The sequence below is a fragment of the Castor canadensis genome, chromosome 11 (assembly GCF_047511655.1).
Source record: "Castor canadensis chromosome 11, mCasCan1.hap1v2, whole genome shotgun sequence".
NCBI lineage: Eukaryota > Metazoa > Chordata > Mammalia > Rodentia > Castoridae > Castor > Castor canadensis.
The window spans coordinates 18,551,794-18,571,056 of NC_133396.1; the positions used below are offsets into that span (position 1 = coordinate 18,551,794).

General features: G+C 40.8%; 1 protein-coding gene across 5 annotated transcripts in view; it reads right to left on the reverse strand.

Moving 5' to 3' along the window:
- Nucleotides 1–18,980, reverse strand: part of Plekhm1 (pleckstrin homology and RUN domain containing M1) — an 87,486-nt gene extending 68,506 nt beyond the window's left edge. For 2 of the 5 annotated variants that reach the window (XM_074045636.1, XM_074045631.1), the window contains exons 1-3: nucleotides 18,845–18,973; nucleotides 11,881–11,953; nucleotides 11,310–11,383 (exon numbers count right to left, since the gene is read on the reverse strand). The gene's annotated coding sequence lies outside the window, so the exon portion shown is untranslated. Of the gene's footprint in view, nucleotides 1–11,309; nucleotides 11,384–11,880; nucleotides 11,954–18,844 lie in introns of all 5 variants that reach the window. The other 3 variants (XM_074045632.1, XM_074045637.1, XM_074045633.1) reach the window with 3 other exon arrangements.
- Between the last annotated feature and the right edge of the window lie 283 nt (nucleotides 18,981–19,263).

Sequence of the window (19,263 nt, forward strand, 5' to 3'; positions counted from 1 at the left end):
GGGGAGCGGGAGGGGGTGGAGTGGGTGGTAAGGGAGGGGGTGGGGGCAGGGGGGAGAAATAAACCAAGCCTTGTATGCACATATGAATAATAAAAGAAAAATGAAAAAAAAAAAACAAAGGTAAATTGCTGCTTTTGAATACTGAAAATAAACAGGAAGGAAGGCAGATGCCCAAATGAAGGGTAAGTATAACAATGTATGTCATATGCCTAAAATACAGCGCTAAGGATTACAACTGGATAACACTGATCTGTACTATCAATCAAAAGCATCTCCTCTCAACTCAGATCTCACTCTGGGTTGGGAGTGCACATGAAGTAAGGTAGACTTCTATGATAAACTCCCAACTTATGGAGTCACTTTCCCAATTCCTATTTGGAGGGGCAAATACTAGAAATTATTCTGGGCATTAAAAACAGCATAGCTTAATCCATATTGTGTGGTTAGAAAACAACATATCACATTGTGCAAATCTGGGCAATTTGAGCACACCAAAAAATAAAGAGGGGTAGAGGTGCAGCTCAGTGTCAGAGGGCTTGTCCAGCATATATGAGACCCTGGCCTTTTTTTTTTTTTTTTTTTTTTCATGTGTGGTGAGGACCTTTGATATGCCACGTGATTTCAGGTGACCCATGATGCTCTTTAATCACGTGATTAAAGTGGCATCTTCAAGATTTCCAAGTTATTGCTTGATAATTACTAAATAACCAGTGGAGTAGCAATTTGAGATCAGTGAAGATGCTACCCTCAAACATCTTTTCACCCCACTGTGCATCAATGAGAGTCCTTGTTCAAACCAGTTATAATTCGCTTTTCTAATCCTATCACTCCTTCTACATTTATTAGCTTGCATTATTGTGCAGTCCTCACCACACATACCTGTTTTTTTTGAGTATCGCTATGGGTACAGGATTCTTCTTATTTATGTCGTACCTTATTATCATTTTTACAGTTCTTGTGTGGGTGATGCTGACATCAAGGCCAGGGTCTCACCTCTACAAGGAAAACTATACACTTCTGAAGAAAGAGATTGAGGAAGACTATAGAAAGTGGAGAGATCTCCCATGCTCATGGATTGGTAGAATCAACATAGTAAAAATGTCTATACTCCCAAAAGTAATCTACATGTTTAATGCAATTCCCATCAAAATTCCAATGACATTCATCAAAGAGATTGAAAAATCTACTGTTAAATTTATATGGAAAAACAAGAGGCCACGAATAGCCAAGGCAATACTCAGTCAAAAGAACAATGCAGGAGGTATTACAATACCTGACTTCAAACTATATTACAAAGCAATAACAATAAAAACAGCATGGTACTGGCACAAAAACAGACATGAAGACCAGTGGAACAGAATAGAGGATCCAGATATGAAGCCACACAACTATGAGCAACTTATCTTTGACAAAGGAGCTAAAAATATACGATGGAGAAATAGCAGCCTCTTCAACAAAAACTGCTGGGAAAACTGGTTAGCAGTCTGCAAAAAACTGAAACTAGATCCATGTATATCACCCTATACCAAGATTAACTCAAAATGGATCAAGGATCTTAATATCAGACCCCAAACTCTTAAGTTGATACAAGAAAGAGTAGGAAATACTCTGGAGTTAGTAGGTATAGGTAAGAACTTTCTCAATGAAACCCCAGCAGCACAGCAACTAAGAGATAGCATAGATAAATGGGACCTCATAAAACTAAAAAGCTTCTGTTCATCAAAAGAAATGGTCTCTAAACTGAAGAGAACACCCACAGAGTGGGAGAAAATATTTGCCAATTATACATCAGACAAAGGACTGATAACCAGAATATACAGGGAACTTAAAAAACTAAATTCTCCCAAAACTAATGAACCAATAAAGAAATGGGCACGTGAACTAAACAGAACTTTCTCAAAAGAAGAAATTCAAATGGCCAGAAAACACATGAAAAAATAAATCCTTTCCTCTTCTAAGTTGTTTTCTCAGGTATTTTGTCATAGTGATGCAAAGCTGACTAACACTAGCTTACCGCTTTGAGAGAGCTTCCAGGTTACAAGGTAGGGAAGGAACACAAGCAGCGACCCATGATCTCCCTAGTTAAGGAAATGGACTTGAGGCTGGCGGAGTGGCTCAAGTGGGAGAGAGTCTGCCTTGCAAGTGTGAGGCCCTGAGTTCAAGCCCCGGTACTGCCAAAAATAAATAAATAAAGGAAATGGAACTTGAGAGTCCAGGTGAACCAAGGTGACTATAATTTAGAGCACAATACCAGAGGAGAAAGAGTCACACAGAGAAAGAACTCTGGAGCCGTGTCGAAGGATGGTTGGGAATATACAGCAAAGTACTAATCAGAGCATGTGTCTGAGGAAACTACTCAAGGCCAGGAAAAGAACCACCAAACAGATTAGAGGATATGGCACAGGGCTAGCAATACTGCCTGCTCCTACAGGGCAGACTGGAAAGCCTCATGATCATGGTGCACTGGGTACTCAAAGGTCTTGCCTTAGTACTTGTCAATAATGTACTCTGGATTAAGGTTACTTTGTGGTCCCCCTTTACAAATCTTCAAAGTTAGGACCTATATGGTAAAATTGTTTTTGAGTAACATAACCTCACCTGAAATATGATCAAGCATACTTATAGGAATATCAAAATATACAGTACACAACAAACTCAAATTCACAATGTGTGGAATCCAAAAATTATTAAGAAGCAAGAAAATATGACCCATATTGGGGGGGAAAAAGTCATAACCAACCCAAGACTTACATGTATGTTAGCATGAGCACATGAAAACAGTTCTTATAAATGTGCATGAGGTATGTAGAAAACTTAAAGAGTGAAAATGGCCACAGAGAATGGCAGTGTTTTTCCATCTAAGAAAAAAGCAGCAGGGCATGATGATGGCCTCCTGTAATCTCAGCACTCAGGAGACAGAGGCAGGAGGATTGCAAATTTAAGGGCAGCCTGGGGGGAGGAGAACAGTGGAGGGGGTGAATTCAAGTATGATATATTTGATACATGGTAAGAAGTTTTGTAAATCCCACAATGTACCCCAACCCAGCACAAAAATAATTTTTTAAGTCGGGGGGAAAGCGTGGGTTACATAGCAAGACTCTCTCAAAAGAAAAAAGCAAGAAAAAAAGAGAAATAGGAAGGAAGGAGGAGCGAGGAAGGGAAGGGAAGGGAAAGCAGGGCGGAAGGACAAGGGAGAACACCACTACCTTGTGTAACTAGGAAGCCTGGTTAGTGATGAGGACTCTGCTATCCAGAGGAAGGCATCTCCCTGACAGTGGGGGATCTATTGGCAGATGCTATGGGAGGATGATGACACTGGAGCAGAAACCAACAGACTTGACATTGTGGGGATTTTAGTAAGGAGGTGTTCTCATAAAAATGATCAGAGCAGAGGGCTAAATGAAGGGCCTTTTACATACTAACCCTGAGCATATACATTTCTACTTAGCTTGCCATATTGGAGGGAAGGTGTCACAATTTAAGCTGCTATAAGTGGTATGATAAGCTGTCGTGATAGACCCTACAGAAATATTTTTCAAAACTTCCAAAAAATAAAATACCTCACACAATACATTAAAATTAACTCAAAATGAATCATAGACCCAAATATAACTATGTAATTTCTGAGAGGAAACATAGGAGAAAATCTTTGTGACTGGATTAGACAATGATATCTTTGGTCACTACTGTGGTTTAATTTTTACTAGCATAAATTAATTGTACAAAGGACTTTCATTGTGTTATTTACAACAGGCATATAATATACTTTGATCAATTCTTTTACTCTTTCTTAGCCCCCTCCCCTTTCATTTTTAAGTTTTTCAGATACTATGGTTTCTTAATTTTGTTTTTTGTTTTGTTTTTGGGTCAGACTGGGGTTTGAACTCAAGGCTTTGCACTTAGAAGCAGGCTCTCTAACACTTAAGCTGTACCTCTGATACTATTGTTTTTAACTCAAGGCCTGTACTTGCTAGACAGGTGCTCTACCACTTAAGCCATGCTCTCAGCCCCCTACTCACCCCCTTTTTTTTTTTTGCTGAGGTTTTGTGTGTGTGTGTGTGTGTGTGTGTGTGTGTGTGTGATTAGGATTCGAACTCATTGCTTCATGCTTGCAAAGCAGGTACTCTACTGCTTGGACCTCCACTCCATTTTGCTTTAGTTATTTTGGAGATGGAAGGTCTCATGAACTATTTCCCAGGGAGGCCTTGAACCACGATCCTCCCAAATTTAGCCTCTCAAGTGTGAGAATCAGCTTAGGTTGGGTCTTTTCTGTCAAAGAATTTAATCAGTAACCACTGGTTTACAACTGTTAGTCTCACTAACTTGCTTCCCATATGCTCACTTCATGGACTCTCCTTAACGTGATAAATTTCTATTATGAACAAAGGGTTGTTATCCTCAGCCAGACAAAATTTCACTACATGCCCTGGTTCTGGAGCTGATAACCAAAAACAGTTATTGCTTATTGCTTCCTTGATCTTTTAAACTTCGTCTTCAAAGCCCCCTCCCAATGTCCTCTTTCCAATTAGCCAACCGCATAGACTGGGAACCCAAAACCTGCCAAATTCAGGGGAGGGGCAGCATTTGAGAGATAAAACCCCAACAGACTCCGTGCTATGTGTGCTTGCTCTTTATCTGTGCCACACCCTTCTGCAGAAGTAAATGCTGCCTTGCCTGTTGACTTCTGAGTTGTATTGTGTCTCTCTCTTGTGACGCCCCAATATCTTAAAGATATTTCTAACAACATGGGGGCCCACCTGGGATTTTGACATCACTCAGGGAGTCATGGAAACCCCCTCCTCAGGGGAAACATGTCCTGCTGTCTTGTTGCAGTGGCCTCAGGGATGGGGGAATCCACCATCTCTGTGGCCAACAATAAACTCCAAATCAAGTCAATTGGCAACAAAGGAAAAGGGGCCAGCCCAAGCAAGCACCATAGAGGACCAGGTTAACTCTGTGCATGGACCAAGGTAGGAAAGTCAAATACTATGTTGGTGGTTGGGACATCCCAGAGGCTGTGGGGGTGTGACTGAGACTTGTCTCGGACACAAAACAAGTGCTGATTCTTGAGGCGGAGGAAGCACTGTGGGTAGAATATAAGAAACCTCCAATATGGGGAGTGGGGAGGGGGTTGAACATTCTCCTGGAGATATGGGTAAAATGCAAGAAACCTCCAATATTGGGGAGTGAGCCTTTTCCTGGGGAAACACGCAGCCAAGATTAAGGGATGGGTAACAAAAATTCAGTTCCAAAGAGAGAATCTCACAAGAGAATAGATGCATCATCCACCATTCTACCGACATCCCTCTAGGCATGGTTTAAAAGGTTTTTCTGGGAGTGCACTCTAATTTTTTTATGTGTCATTTTGTTTATGTCTCTAAAAAAGCATTGGGCAAAATTTAATCTGCTCCTGAAATTCCAGCTCATTTTATGCATGCTTAAATTGACATTTTTTAGGTATACTTAATTTATAAAACTTTTATTTGTTTGTATGTATATGTAAACATCTTCAAAATAGTTCACAATGAATGTGATATTCAAGGTAACAAAAAAAAAAAAAAACAGGGTATTTGTTGTAGACTGCTTAAGCCCCCACTTCTTTTTTTTAACATATAAATATGTAAACATCTGCAGGATGGTCCTTACTGTAGAGTTATATATTAAAAAAATTGTTACTTCTGCCCTATTCTGCTACTTTAAAAAAAAAAGTTTCAAACTTGTCTCAATCAGGTCTCACTAAGATGCAGGCATTCAGGGGTGAACAATGGGGCTAAGACTAGAGGGGAAACAAAGGGCCATGCAGTAGCCTGCAACAGGAATTTTGGAATTTGGATAGTTAAAAAAAAAAAAAGAAGAACCTTGGCCTGTTTCATTCTGTCATTTAAAAAAATCTGGGACTTAATTCTTATAATACATGGGTCTATTAACAAATGGGCTTTCTGTAAATTGTTTTTGTACAAAAAAATAATTTTAAGGTTGCTCTTTTTTCTGCTTTTTTTTCTTGCAAATATAAGGCTCTAAGTTAAAAGGCTTTATGACTTATTTCCAACAAGTAACAAAAATATAAAAGGTATTAAGAATATGGTTTTGAAAATAAAAGGTTAAAGGAAAAAATACTTTTGAATTAAAAAAAAGGATTATGTAAAAAAAAGGTTGGGTTTTTTGTTGTTGTTGTCATTGTTTTTTGTGCTTTTTTTTGCCATACAGGGGCTTGAACTCAGGGCCTTCACTTTGAGCCACTCCACCAGCCCTATTTTTGTAAAGGGCTTTTCAAGATAGGGTCTTGCAAACTATTTGCCCAGACTGGCCTCAAACCATGATCCTCCTGATCTCTGCCTCCTGAGTAGCTAGCATTATAGGCATGAGCCACCTGTGCCTGGCTAAAAAAAGGTTTGTCCTCAGGAATTGTCTCAAAATAGAAAAAGAAAGGATAGGACAAGCTCCCCCAGAGGGTACAGAGTAAATTGTCATGAAAGTACAGAGTAGAATGTCATAAAAAGATGGAGCTTATAAATGCTTATATAGGTGATTAAGTTAACTAAAATTTAAGAGTTACATTAAAGGTTTTGTAAGGTCAAAATTTAATGTACTGATGTTAAACTAAAACTTAATTCTCTAAGCTCATAACAATAAGGCTGTCTTAAAAATATTGTTCTGTTATGGATAACATTTACCAAAAAAACTGTCTTAAAGGAAAGGTTTTTGTTTTATCAAGATAACAATCAGGGAGTGTTGGTGCTACAGTCTGATCCTAGAATTTACCAAGTAAATCTCCAAGTAGGAGAACAAAAGTGTATTAAGACACAAAAGACAATAGGCAGCTAAGCACAGGAAATGCTGCTGCACTGATATGAGGATGAAATAAATTTATGTAAAAAAAAAAAATCAAAGCAAAACAAAAGTACATCCTCCAGACAAGACTTAAAAAATACTCAAAAAGGAACACTGCACTGGAGGTCTTGAAACCTCAAGATTTTACTAGAGTCAACATAGTAAATAATTTAAAACAAACTAGGTTATGTGTCATTAACTCTCAAACACTGAGTTATGCATCATCAACTCCTTCCATATGTCAGGTGGAGAGAATTCTTAGCCTGGGTTGGTCAGATTAGGCCTGTTAGTTTTGGGGGTCTCCATCAATACAGTTCGGCAAAATCCTGCTGTATGTCATGAGCCATCTGTTTATGTCAGCCATCAGGTTTCCTACCTTCACACTTAGTCCTCATGAATATTTACCTGTGTTCTCTGCTGAATTTTTTCAGTGTTTTGACTACTCAGGTAACTGAGTCACAACTAAATAAAAGTTTAAGAGTTGGTTTATGTCAAGTCTTCTAGATGGCCTCATAATTGTGGTTAAACAACTATTGTCTTGGGTGATTCTAATGCAATTAGTACCCTATATGTGTCAATCAGTAGGCTATTTGGGGTCAATGACACAGCTCCCTCAACTGATGGAAAATCTAAGGTTTTACTCCAAGGGTAACAATTAAATTAGTATGTATGTATAACCTCCTTAGAGCTATGATGCTGTTGCTGGCTCCTGTATATTAAATATATTTGTGTTTTCCAAGTATATCAAGCCTTCTAAAATACGAAATTTAAAGACTGAACTACCAAGCTGATGCTCTTCAAATTATAACTTTATTCTAGCCTTTACAGATTTTTATACATGTGTTCCTAACTGTTACAAGAAAAAAAGTAATGGTGCTGATATAATGCTGCCTGCCAATCATAATTATTCTGTAAAAAATGGAAATACCTAGACTATTCTGTTAGTTGCTAAATTGTCCCTCAGAATTTTAACTATGGCTATTTTAAGTTTTTAGCAGTATAGTTCTGATCCTTCTGGAGCATTTACAATCAAGTCCATTAAAAAAAAAAAAAAAAGACTCATCTGTCAACCAAGTTAGCTTTTTAAATATCTACTTTTGTTGGATTTTGTTTTGTATTGTCCTTGTCTAGAAACCACAGCCTCAGAGCAACTCCTTCTAAGACTCTTTGTTCCTTAAATTTGGCCAAAAGGGTCTAGTTGGCCCTGGCTCCCACCTGACCTGCTTGTTACTTCCTCCCCAACATGGGACACCCAGGAGAAAGCAAATACAACAAGGGATAAGAATGACCAATCAAAAAAAAAAAAAATTTCAGAGAAGACTGCTCAAAGACAAACAGTTTGGAGACAAGGGGGGGAATGCCATCAAAGTTCAAACAAGTCATTTGTGCCAAACCTCTCCAAAGCCAAGAGGGTTAAAGAAGTGGTTCTTAAGCATGTGTGGCTATCTGACATTAAACTCTTTCAGGCATCTCTGACAAAAGACAAACTCATATTTTTGGCCAGGGCCTTCTACTCAAATAGAAACAAACTGACAATTTCTGCAGGCTCCAGACATGTCCTATAATACTTAAAGATGGTGTTTTTAATTTTGGATTTAAGCGATGGATTTTTCTTGGACATAAATATAGATCCTTCATTTAGACCATCATGAGACAAGTTCGTTGTCTACTGATAATGTATTGTTGCAGGTTTAGACATTTAAAAATTGTACTATAGCTAACACTTCCTGCTGCATGTGCATTAATGCCAATGAACAAGTGGACACTCATACAGAAACAGTTCTCAATAAAGCTAAATGGTTAAGGAAATCAATAAATTCACAAGTTGTTGGGCAAGTATGGCAGGAAATTAAATCCTAACCTGATTCCTTCCTCTATTCAGCTCCCAAATTGCATTAATTATCCTACTAATGTTTGGTCCATGCATTCTCAACCTGCTTGTCAAGTTTGTTTCTTCAAGTTTGTCAAACTCCAGGTGGTGATGGAAAAAGAGCTGCACTGCACACACCAAAGATCCTCTCCTGGTACCAAGGACCCCTTGACAGACCTACCCTACCAGCACCTAGGAGACCCTGACTGACTATCCAGGGGATCTCACAACATCCCCTCTCAGCCTGAATAATCAGATAGAGTCAACGCCCCTTTTCCTGAAAGAAGTCAGGGCTGTCTCTGGAGAGGGGAGGGGAGAATGTAAGGGGACAAGTGTGAGGACAGAAATGTCCCTAGGAACAACAACCCTGGGGATGTAAAGGGACGGATGGCAAAGATTATTTTAGATAAAGGAAATAAAAAAACATTTAAAAACAAAACATTTAGGACTCTTAAAACAACCAGCTTTGCACAGATTCGGAGACAACAGTTTTTCTTCCTAGATAATAAAAACAAGGTAATAAAACATTCCTAAAGACAGACGTCTAAAGGGATAAAAATATAGACCCTAAAGGAGAGTAACAAAACAAACTTCCCAATATAAACAAAAAAAGGGGTCTTACCAAAATAATGAATGGTAGCCATAAAATGTAGGTAACAAGTTTCAACAACAGGATGAACTAAAGAGGCCCTCTTAAAATGTTCACTCCGATAAGGAAGGGGGGCAACTAGATGGTCAAGCTTGACCAAAAGTCAATTAATACTAAGTTTGAAGAAAAGAACTGTAAATAAAAGAAAAGCGGGGAACTATGAGAGAATCAGCTTAGGTTGGGTCTTTTCTGTCAAAGGATTTAATCAGTAGCCACCACTGTTACAAATGTTAGTCTCACTAACTTGCTTCCCATACGCTCGCTTCATGGACTCTGAACAAAGGGTTGTTATCCTCAGTCAAACAAAATTCCATTACATGCCCTGGTTCTGGAGGTGATAACCTAAAACAGTTATTGCTTATTGCTTCCCTGAGCTTTTAAACCTCTTTATCTTCAAAGCCCCCCCACAATGTCCTCTTTCCAATGAGCCAACCACATAGACTGTGAACCCCAAACCTGCCCAATTCAGGGAAGGGGCAGCATTGCATTAGAGATAAAACCCCACATGCTGAATGTGCTTGCTTTTTGTGCCACATCCTTCTGCAGAAGTAAATGTTGCCTGACCTGTTGACTTCTGAGTTGTATTGTGTCTCTCCCTTGTGACGCCCCAATATCTTAAAGATATTTCTAACATCAAGTAACTAATATTATAGGTATGAGCCACCACACCTGGCCTTGTTGTAGTCATTTTTCAGATAGAGTCTTATGTTTTTGCCTGGAGCCAGCTTGAGAACTTGATCCTTCTACATACAGCCTCTGCTGTACCTGGGATTACAGATACGTATCACTATACCTGGTTTACTGATTAGAATCGGTTATCACTAAATTTTTGCACAGACTTTCATCCTCCTGTTCTCAGCCTCCCAAGTACATCAGATTACAGGCGTAAGCCATCTTGACCAGTGGCAACAGGTTCTTAGACAAAGATTTCTTAGGTAAGACACACATACACACATAAACACGAACCATACAAGAAAAACTTCCTACATTAGAGTTCATCAAAATTGAAATATTTAAAACTTGTGCTCTTCAGAAGACACTTAGTGGAGTGAAAAGACACAAGCCACAACCAGAGAGAAGATAATTACTAAGCACATATGTGAGAAAAAGGAATTGGATCCAGAGTATGTAAAGCACTCTTAAAGTTTAGAAAGGAGATAAATATCCAACTAAAACATGAGAACAGACTTGAGCAGACACTTCAGTAAAGAAGACATTTGCACATAAATGCACTCAACGTCATCAGCTATTAAAGAAGTGGAAATGAAGACAGCAATGAGACACCTCTGCATACCTACTAGTAAAAAAGGCTAAAATTTAAAAAAGAAATTGAAATACAAGGATCAGGTGAAAATGTGGAGCAACTATAACTCTCATACACTGCCAGTGGGATATGGTAGGTAAAAGAAGCCAAACACAAAGGCTACATAGTGTATGATTTCATTTATAAAATCTTCAAAAAGCCAGGCACCTAGGTAGCCTAGGATTCATGCCTGTAACCCTAACTACTCAAAAAAGGACTGGCAGAGTGGCTCACGTGCTTACTAGCAAGCACAAGACCCTGAGTTCAAACCTCAGTACCACCAAAAAAAATAAATAAGTAAATGTTTGATGGTTGCAAGGGGCTAGCAGTGGGAGGAGTGGACTGACTCCAAAAGAATATGAGGGGCATTTGGGGATGACAGGATCTTTTAATATCAGGAATGGGGTTGTGGTTGCATAGCCATGCAAACCCATCAAATTGAAGACTTAAAGAGTGTGAATTTTAGAGGTTTGACTCAAGTGGTAGAGTACCTGCCTAGCAAATGCAAAGCCCTGAGTTCAAACCTCAGTCCCTCAAAAAAAAAAAAAAAAAGTGTGGATTTTATTACATGGAAATGAAATCTCAATAAACCTGACTTAAGAAATTAATTAAGCAAACCTAAGTGATTCATAAATCTAAGAAAAACTTTAACTTACAGTTTTTCAACTTAAGAGTCATCAGGAGGATGTTTTCAAGAGTCCCAAGTCGCACTTGTGTTTTTCCTAGGTCCCTGAGGGAGAAAGCCCACATTCATGATGAACCCCAACACAGACAGTGTGTACTTAAAAAGACATCTCAAGGAAATTATTAGTTAGATTTTGACTTTCCTATAAAACAAGCCATCTCACAAGTTTGTCAAAGAAGTTAATTACTCTTACTGAAGAAATTTAAGTTTACTGTTTGAATCATCAAATTAATGACTTTGGCATTGAATAGAGCCTAAGTCTTTTTTCTAACTATTCTTTTCCTTCTCATTTTCATGTTGCTTTCACTCCTACCCTATACTCTTTGCTTTCTGGAATAAATGATATTTTTACCTGTGTTTACATGTTCCATATCTCTATGTCTTCTTCCCTGACTGGCTGTCTTGTTCATTTTAATCCTTTCCCTTGCCAATAACATTTTTTCAATTACCTAGTTAAAACTAAAATGATGACTTAACCTTTGAAGAAAGTAAACAAGAACAGAAATCATCTCATGACTCATAAAAATTACTGCAATACTTACAGGTATTTTAATGCTGGCAATTTAAAAAGATGAGAATCTTCAATGGTTGTCAGAGGATTACGACTGAGAAATTCTGAAAAATGCAATGGAACTAAAATGGTCATTTTCAATATGTATGAGACTACAGGAAAGGGTTCCTTTCATTTTTATATGAAAATTATGGGTTAAAAATCATTTTCTGTCTTTACCTACAAATCACTTTTAGAATCCATAAACATCTTTCTTTGGGACTACCCAGGTCTCCAAAAAATAAAGTGGAGAAAAGAAAGAGGGGAAAAAATAGGGAAAAAAAAATATGCCAAAGAACTTTCAGGTCAAAAACTCTCGAAGTGACCACACTGACAGGGAGCCCTGCCTATAGGAAACACTATATTTAGCGTCCTCCATAATTCACAAGGTTGCTCATGTTTCAGTTTAGAATGTAAAACAATTCACGATCTAATTCACTCAGTTAAGGAAGAAATAGGACCAATTCCTTGATTTGAACTGGTTAAAGCCATGCTCCCATCCCACACTCTCACTTGTATTCTTCAGTCACATCAAAGCCTACCTGTCAGTCTCACAAACTATCAGCAAGTTAAGGCAGGGACCATACTTTATTGTTATTATCATCTCTGTGCCTAGCATAAAGCCTGACATTTCCTAGGTATTTAACAAGTGTTTGTGGCATAAATAAATAACATTCTATTTACATATCAATGAGATAAATAAACTTATTCTCTCTTTCCCTCCCTCCCCTTCCTCCCTTTCTCTGTCCTTTGTTATAGGGCCTTGCTATATAGCCCAGGCTGGCCTTGAACTCCTGGGCTCAAGCAATCCTCTATATCAGCCTCTCATTAACTGACTACAGGCACGTGTCACTGCCTGGCATAAATTCACTTCTGATATAAATTTTTACTTCAAAAGGCTGGATAGGTTTTCTTTTCAATTCTTTAAGTCAAGCAAACAAACAAAAAAAAAAAGGTAAAGATCCTTCCCAGGAATTTGTTCTGGTTTGTTTTGTGGTGCTGGGGATTGAACCCAGTGCCTCACACATGTAGGCCAGCACACTGCCTCTGAGCCACATCCCTGGACCCCTTAGAATTTTAATGTAGAGAAATAAAAATTAAACTCCAGAAATCCCAACAAATGGTTGAGGTGTCCTATAGTTTCAATATCAAGTAAGATTTGCAAATGAATATCTAAGTATGCCTAACTGTTTTGTTGTTTTTTTTTTCCACACACCTCACAAATGCTGGAGAAGATTATGGGCTCCACCATCCAAGTGATTGAAATGATTATTATTAATTCTAGGTGGTGTGCCAATTCAGATATATCCACTCACCCTCAACAACCTAGTTCAATCCTGTCTAAAGTCCAGGATTATAATGTTGAAAGGAGAGTGTGGTTAGTCAAATTAATTCTACAATGTTTACCTTAACAATCCTTTTACCATCCATTGAAACCAAAGTAGTAATTTTCCAGTTCTTGGCATCATGAGCTGTGTAAGGGCCAGGGCCTGATGTTGAACAGCCTTATGTCTGATACCAAGATGAACCTAAAGTCACGAGAGATACAGCCACAAAAACCACAACCTGCCAGAGACTTTATTTTGGATACACTTGATATTTATCAATACTCATTTCATAGAGAAGTTGTGATGATTACATGGATAGGAAGGATCATTTTAATACTGTATTCATAGTAAGCCCTAAATAAATGTTATTTATTGTTCCTACGTCATAGTACTTTCCTGCATAATTTTTGGGTCGCTGATTATTTGGAAGGCTTTTATAACCTCTGGTGGTGAGTAACAATGATGAAAATAACTAAGGAGCCCTGCAGCAAAAGCATAGGGCTGTGAGTGAGCAAAGAATTGTTTCTGTCTTCCCATCCACTAGTTCCTGCTTGAGAATCTGACTCAAAGAGCAGATGTACCTGCCACTCCCTCCATCTCCAAGCTACTAATCCCTGTTAGATGAAGGAACTCACATGTCTCTATGAATTTTACAACAACTAAAACAGAGGCTCATCTGCACTAATAAGCTTCTTTGAGGATGCACATTTCTCAAAGTGTTAACTCTTAGTGACATTAACACATCACTTCTTTCTCTACTAATTCATAACCTCCTAAAGTATGTGAGGGACTCATAGCTTATTCTTTTCTCATTCCAGAAGCAAGCATATTTCTTGGCATCTAATAGAGGACTGATGATTTCCATTCCCCAACTAAAGCTTCCTGTCAGGAAAGAAATGATGGCTGATTTTTAAGGGTCCAGTGCTACAAGGGAGTCTAGTCTGCACCATGAGCAACAGTGGAGCTTTTCTGGACAACCAGGAAGTTTCAGAGGGTCTCTGAGTCCCCAGGGATTATAGTAAGTTATCACCATAGATAACCTTGCCAAAGTTCTTGCTGGCAACCATTTTCTTTCATGGTGGTGGGGGAGAAGGAAGTGTCTCTCAAGGTGTCTAGGCCTTTCCTTGATTTTGTTTTAAAAGATTATTTTCTTTTCTATATTTATAAAAAGGAGAGAAAGCGAGAGAGGGTGAGCCCTAACAGGGCCTCTTGTCTGGGGCCAAGAGACGCCTAAATCCCCATGAGGAGAGTGGCTGGAGACAGACAAAATGAGTATTATTTGTTTTCCCCTGTGTGCTAGAGAGGAGGATCCCTTACCTCCTCTCCACAGTCCTCATCCCTTCCATCTTTGTCTCTGTTTAGACATCTGGCAAACAGGATGAATGGGAGGAAGTCAGAGTAAGAACACTCTCCTAGAATGCATGCTTAAGAACTTTAAGAGAGGATTTAATGGAGATTACAGAGTCAAGCTGACTCCTGGCAAGCTTAGGACCTTCTGTGAAATAGACTGGCTACTTTTGGTATAGGATGGCCTTCGGAGGGATCATTAGATAAGGTCACAGTTAATAGAATTTTTGAAGTGGCTGTAGGGGAGCCTAAAATACCCAGATGGTTCCTTTTGTTGACTGCTGGCAGGATGCAGTCCTCAGTTGGCCCACATGGCTAAAGCCCCACCTAGAGAAAGCACGTAGTGTCATGGTAGCCAGGGTGGCAGCAGCTCCCAAGTACAGGATACAATGTAAAAAGCCAGAGAAATCCATACTAGTGGGGAACCCCAAGGAGTCCCCACCCCCTTATGTGCCACTGTACAGATTAGAGCATTTCTAAGAGCTGCAGGTTTCTGCTGGATCTGGATCCCCAATTACTCTCTCGGCAAAACACCTTTATGAAGCCACAAAGAGGGGAGAATGGGAACCCATGGCATGGGAAGAGGAGGAAGAAAAGGCCTTTAAAGAAATTAAGAGGGTACTCACAAATGCCCCTGCTCTGGGCTTGCCAGATGTGATAAAGCCCTTTTTTCCTATATGTACATGGAAGACTGGAGACAGCAGTAGGAGTCTTGACCCAGATGCTAGGTTCCTGACACTGCCCAGTGGCGTATTTATCAAAGCAACTTGATACAGTTTCCTGAGGCTGGCCACCCTTTCTGTGTGCCCTGGCGGCCACTAGTCTTGGTGGCTGAAGCAGACAAACTTACTTTGGGACAAGAACTCACAGTCCAAGTTCCCCACTCTGTTTTGATTCTCATGGAATATACAGAAAATTATTGGTTAACAAACTCCTGAATGGTCAAATATCAAAGCATGTTATGTGAAAACTCGTATCTCCACCTAGAAAGGTTGTTAAAAAAAAAAACCAGCCACCCTATTATTCAGGCCCACTGGAGCATGACTGTTTAGAGATTATGGAGAGGTGTTTTCCAGCTGGCCAGACTTGACCAACCAGCCCATTAGTCATCTGGACGTTAGGTATTTCACAGATGGCAGCAGCTTTGTCCAAAAAGACACACGTTTTGCTGGATACACAGTAGTGACCCTGGATGCTGTCACTGAAACAAAACCACTGCCAATCGAGACCTCTAATTCAGGAAAAAAAAGTGTAAAATATGGACAAAACCTCTAAAATTACTAAAAGCTGTATGGGCCTCTAAGCGAGTAGCAGGCATACACTGCAGAGGGCACCAGAAAGCAGAGATAACTGTTAACCGAAAGGCTAATAGGAAAGCCAAGCGAGCAGCCCTCACAGGAAGACAAACTTCACCCTCACTGGCAGCTGCCTTGTTCCCATGCCTGGGACCCATAGTATACTTCACAAGAACAAGCTTGGTTTGAGACTGCAGTAGGAAATTTTCTACCAGACAGATGGTGGAAGTTTACTGATGGTCACATTGCCATTATTTGAGTCACTGGCTCCCACATTTGTCAAACAGTTCCATGAAGAAACTCACTCAGAGCAGACAGCTCTCAAGACCAGAATTTTTAATGTCCCCCAAGCTCTCCAACATAAGTAAGACAGTATGTGAAAGGTGCAGTCTGTGTGCCAGAAACAATCCCCAACAAGGGCCAAGATGTAAATAATATGCGGGTGTTTGTCTGCATCTTCTCAGGATAGATAGAAGCCTCCCCCACTTGACTGGGAAAGCCCAAGAAATGGCCAGGTGCCTGTTAAAGAAAATCATCCCTCAATTTGGAATACCTGTGTCTATTGGGTCAGACAATGGGCTGGCCTTTGTGGCTGAGGTGGGACAATTGATGGCTCAAGAAATAACTTAAAAGCTACATACAGCCTACCACCCCTAGAGTTCAGGGAAAGTAGAACATATAAACAGGACTCTAAAATTAAAATTGGAAAAACTATGTCAAGTGACCCACCTACAATGGGATCAATTACTGCCCATAGCCTTGCACAGGGTTAGGTCTAGCCCCACCAAATGGATGGGTCTCTCCCCTTTTAAAATTCTTTTTGGGCATCCACTCCCTTTAGTCAAGGGCCTGAGAGGGGACCTTAAGAAAATAGGTGACCTCACCCTGAGACAGCAGACACAAGCCCTTGGGTTGACTCTCTCGAAAATCAATGACTGGGTAAAAGAGAGACTCTCCATTCACCTGACAACTCCCACTCACCCTTATAAACCAGGGGATGCTGTTTGGGCAAAGGAATGAAATGTTCAACCACTAAAGGCCCAGTGGAGGGGCCCTTTTGTTGTTGTTTTGTCCACCCCCACTACAGTTAAGGTAGCAGAGATCGTTCCCTGGATCCACCACAGCAGAGTGAAGCCAGTTTCCGTCGAATGGGAGCGCATCCCTGACCCAGCCCAACAGGACCCCACTTCCCAGGAGACAACAGGAGACCACAGACAATACCTAGTCCTGCTCTAGTCACTCTGGAAACTGAATAGTCTACGCATGGCAGAAGCTTGAGAAGTCACCCATCTCACCTTTAAGGATGAGTCCATTCCGTGTATTCTTGCTTATCTTGGTCAGCTCTCTACCTGGGGACCCCCAGGCTTTGGACTGTGACGCATGTATGCGCACTACCCAAGCAGGGAGTGCTGTTACCAAAACTCTGGTTTTCCATACTTATAATTCCTGTGCAGGCACCATTCCTGGGTCATGCACCCACAACCATACCACCTACTCAGTGTGCTTTCATGATGGTCAGTATATCTGTTTTAACCCCATCTGTCACCCTCAGGAGCAATGGCTAGAGGTCCAAAGCTTCATTAGCACGGGGAAGCTCATTAACCACACCCGGGTTAATGACCCCAACAAAAACACTGGACCTTAGGGCAACTGTGGGGGGCTAACCTGGGAAAGGACCTATGGGCTAAATGACAAGTATATATGCCCAAAAGATGACAGTGGGACATCTGGTTGTGCATTCTATAAACAACTCTACTGCCTGCCCTTATTGGGGTTGTAAAAGGTGGGCAACTTGGCTAAAGGGGAGGGCCATACCTCATGTGAAATTTTCAACCTCAATGAAACAGGCCAGAAAGTTTTTTAAAAGTTTAACATTTTAATCTATAAAAAGAGAGCAGACCCCGGAACTCATCATACCAGGTCTTTCACTCCTTTTACGATGAGTTACAAAGTGAGTATCCCATATCAGTTAAAACCAAAAACCTATTCCTCTCACTAGCTGAGTCCATAGCACAAACTCTAAATGTAACTTCCTGTTATGTTTGTGGGAGAACAAACATAAGAGACCATTGGCCATAAGAGGCAAAAGAGCTAAACCCACAAAAGCCCTTTAATGAAACCACTCTCTCTGGCTTCTGGGAGAGCGTTTGGCTCCTAAAAACCTCTATTATTGAGAATTATTGTATCTCCTATCCAAAAGGCCAATTCTCCACCCCAGTAGGGAACTTAATCTTCTTGGGACAAAAGTTTTACATTAACGCTACTCAGGAGACTCAGTGGTGGTGGTGGTGTGTGGCTCCCAATTACACGGAGCCCCAGCCTCACTTGCTGGCTAACCTCCCTAAATTTACAACAACCTGGAATAATCAGGTTAATAATGGGCATAGATTTGTCGGCGCCTAAGGGGCTGTGTTGGATCTGTGGGAAACGAGCTTACACAATCCTTCCCAGCAGCTGTTCATGTAATGGAGCTATGGAAGTAAAAAACCCTATATCAGTGTGATGCTCTTTGACCCAGAAGCGGGTCTGAGCATCAAAGGGCGGGGGGGATGGGGGATGTGGCAGCAAGGCAGGGAGGGGGAAGGGAGATAATGAGTGTTACGGTGAAACAAAGAAAAATCGGAGTTGGGGAATGTTATCTGGAGACCAGAGAAGCGTCACCTCGCCCCAGAGGTCAGAGCGGCCAATGAAATAACATGTGATTATGTATGGGACAAGCTGTACACCCCCCCCATTTCTGTAACCTGCTCTAAATGGTATGTAAGAAAGGCCCCCTTTGTTCTTGGGGATCAACCTTTGAACTCGAGTCCGCTGAGTCGCTGCCAGCTTGCTTCCTGAAAGCTTTGGTGCCCTCTCAGTCTCTGTCTGAGCCCTCCTTCAACACTAGAACTGAGAGTCCCCTCAGCGGAGGCTCGGGGACCCCAGACCTCCCAGTCAGCGGGTGAGCGGCTTCCCCCACTCCTCCCCCACCCTGGCCCCGACTCACACGCAAGGCCTGGGCCGTGGGTCAGAGGCTCAGCTCCCACACCGGCAGGGTTTTGTCTCTCTCAACGGAAACCGCAAACCGCACCCGCGCTGCTAAGGTTCAAGCAGTACCGCGCCTGCGCAAAGCTAGTCTGAGCGTATTTAAACAAAGCACGCGGGGAAGGCGGGGGTCGTTTGCGTCAGGGGGCGGGGCCAGAATGACAGGCGGGGGCGGGGCCCAACCTCGGACACCACCCCCCCATCTCGGAATTTCATTCCTTTACCCAGTCACCACACCATTCCAATGCCATAGACTCTAGTGCTTCTATTCAACTATACTTTTAGGGTAGTCCGAAGGGTGGGTTTACCAGATTGAGAGTATGGACATCTTTACAGCAACTGCTTCATCTTCAACTCCAGAGACTTAGGTACTAGGTAGTT